The following is a 3,213-nucleotide window of genomic DNA, read 5'->3' as shown; positions in this document are numbered from 1 at the left end:
AAGGCCAGGTGGGGTGAATGTATTGCTTGAGGTGCCATCCTTTCTGCCTGGGTAGAATCCAGCTTCTCTCTCCACACCCCAGACCTTTCAGAGATACTGAAGGCTGAGCAGAGGCACTCAGCCCTGGCATTGGATGACTCTGTGTCTCTTAAATCCTGCACAAGAAGTGGCACTGTGTGGTTGTTGCTATGACTGAATGTCTGTGTCCCCCCAATTCATGCTAATCGCCAATGTGATGGTATTAGGAGGCGGGGCCTTTGAGGAGCAATGAAGTCATGAGGCTGGAGCCCTCATGAGTGGCATAAGTGGCCTTATTAGAGACCCCACGGAGCTCTCTCTGCTTTCTTCCACATGAGGACACAGGGAGAAGAGGGCTATCTGCAAACCAGCAAGAGGGCCCTCACTACAACTCTACCATCCTGGCCCCTGAACTTGGAATTCCAGCCACCAGAGCTCTGAGAAATAAATTTCTGTTGTTTATAAGCCAGCCAATCTATGGTTTAATTTGATATAGCAACCAGAACTAAGACAGTCGTGTGGAATTGGCACACTCCTGTCAGGCTCTGCGGGCTTGAGCCCACCCTGCTGAGGAGAACACTGAGGATTATTGTCCCCGAGATGGCCATACTCTCACTTGTACTGTTTTAACTACTGGAAGGATATACCAGCCACAACTAGAATAGAAAAGAATGATGTTTCCAGCTCCTTCTCGCCTTTCTTTGTCCATAAGAATTTGCTAAGTGCTCACATGAGTCTGGGTACTTGGCCCTAGGACAATCTGGATGAATTAAATAGACTCTCAGGATCATTTTAGTTCCTAGTCCATACTGGCTAACGAGCTGAGAGGATCTGTCTAGTCAAAGATGGTGGGAGAGGCATGAAGGGAGGCAGGAATCATGGGAGGGGAGGGTTTCAAATTGTGGGCAGGGTTAAAGGATACAGGCCGTCCTAGCACTTTGCTCCAAATGGTATCTATCTCCTACACTACTTCTGGAATATGCTGTTACCGAGTATGCTGTTTCTCAAACGCATCTCACTCCTGGGCTTTGGAACAAATACATGGTTTGGAATATAACGTGTCTCAAAGAATTATTTATCTTGTCAGAAACAAACAAAAAAAGCAATAATTCTGTGCTTTAGAGAGTGAGTTGAAGATGATATAGTGACAGAAAGACTTGAAAAACCACCCAAATGGATAAAACCACCACCAAAAAAAAAAAAAAGGTATATTTAGATAGCAAAGTCATTTAGGAGCAAGCTGTCAAATGATGTCGAGAAAAGATCACATTTCCCACGTTCTTTGAAATTTGAAATATAGCTCCCTATGCTTTATGGAGTTTAAACCATTAGAATAAATGTGAAATATCACTAGGCTGGAAGTTATATAGCTGTGGTCTGCTCCTATTTCCTTAGGACTATAATTCTGATGGAAAAGAAGATGCAGGGGATATAGGTTTTTGGTCTTCGTTTCCTGCTGGGTCAGCTGCTGACAGAAAGGAACTTAGCATCGTTTTGCTGGAGGGGAAAAAAAGTAAAATTTGGAGTGTGTGGCAAGAAGTCTTCTGGAGGTTAGCCATTACATTCTCTTGAGGGTTTTGTTTTGTTTTGTTTTGTTTTCCCTAAACTGAGCAAAAACTTCCTCGAGGGCAGGATTTAAATTGCACAGCTTTAAGCAAGCAACACTGACTTAGCTTAGAAGTCTATTTGGTATACTAAAAATGTCCCTCTGCTAGGACTTTAATGATGGTCCCGATGAAATATTTTGCAATACTAGGAGATTATATTCCATGTAGATTGGACATGAGTCTAAATTTCATTGTTTGTGACAATGTCTATGCTCCAAAGACTCATAGTCATTTGTCAAATAGTCTCATATCTTTTTACAAAAACTAATCAGAAAACTAGTTTTTTTAGGAATGGTAAAAAAATAAGTATAATCTTTAATATAGTATTAACAATAACATTTTCTTTATTACCGAAGAAATAACATTATGTCTGATATTAGAACAATTTAGCATGCTTTTTTCTACCATGTTAGAATGAAATTCCCTTTAAGGAAGTGATCCTATTTTGACTTCTTTCTATGTCTCCCCCAAGTGCCCAACATAGAACATAGAAGATATTCAGTGAAAATGCATTTAGTTAATAAATTAACGTGTGACCATACAAGGTCTGACAATTAAGTTCATGAACTCATCCTAGAAAAAGTGCTACATACCTCATTGCTGAATATCACTATGGTCACCTTCAAAGTACTCCCCTTGGGAAGCTATGCACTGACACCAGTGCCTAGTCCACCCTTCAAAGCAATTTTGGAACTCTTTTTCTGGAATGGCTATCAGAGCTGTTGTCGTAGTACACTTGATGTCCTGAATGTCATCAAAATATCTGCCTTTCAATATTTCCTTTATCTTTGGGTAAAGAAAGAAGTCATGGGGGCCAAATCAGGTGAGTAGGGAGGGTGTTCCAATACAGTTATTTGTTTACTGGCTAAAAACTCCTTCAAAGACAGTGCCATGTAAGCTGGTGCATTGTTGTGATGCAAGGGCCATGAATCGTTGATGAAAAGTTCAGGTAATTTTTGTATAACTTTTTCACACAGCTTTTGCAGTTCTTCCAAATAGTAAACTTGGTTAACTGTTTGTCCAGTTGGTACAAATATAATGAATAATCCCTCTGATATCTAAAAAGGTTAGCTACATTGTTTGAACTCTTGATTTGTACTGACTGAACTTTTTTGGTCGTGGAGAATTGGCTGACTTCCATGGTGCACTTTGACACTTTGTTTCGTCACCGGTGATAACAAAGCCCAAAACATCGCCTTGCCTCTCCAAAAGGCCTTGGCAAACTTCGACTCTCTTTTGCTTTTGTTCATTGGTGAGCTCCTTCAGGGCCATTTTTGCACACAACTTTCTCATGCCAAGATTTTCAGTTAAGATTTTCCTAACTGTTTCTCTATCGATGTTTACTTGGTCTGCTGTGCTTCTTCCAGTCAGCCGATGGTTTTGATGCACAATTTGATGAATTTTTGCAATGTTTTCACCAGTTCTTCACGTTACTGGCCGCCCTGACCTCCCTTCATCCGTGACATGTTCTTCCCCCTCAGAAAAACGTTTAATCCATTTGTACACTGCCGTTTTCTTCATGGCGTTATCTCCATAAACTTGGATTAACATGTCCCTGATTTCACTTCCACTCTTGCCAAGTTTAACA

This window comes from Hipposideros armiger, unplaced genomic scaffold (assembly GCF_001890085.2).
Source record: "Hipposideros armiger isolate ML-2016 unplaced genomic scaffold, ASM189008v1 scaffold_0, whole genome shotgun sequence".
Lineage (NCBI taxonomy): Eukaryota > Metazoa > Chordata > Mammalia > Chiroptera > Hipposideridae > Hipposideros > Hipposideros armiger.
Note: the sequence above shows the minus strand (reverse complement) of the source record.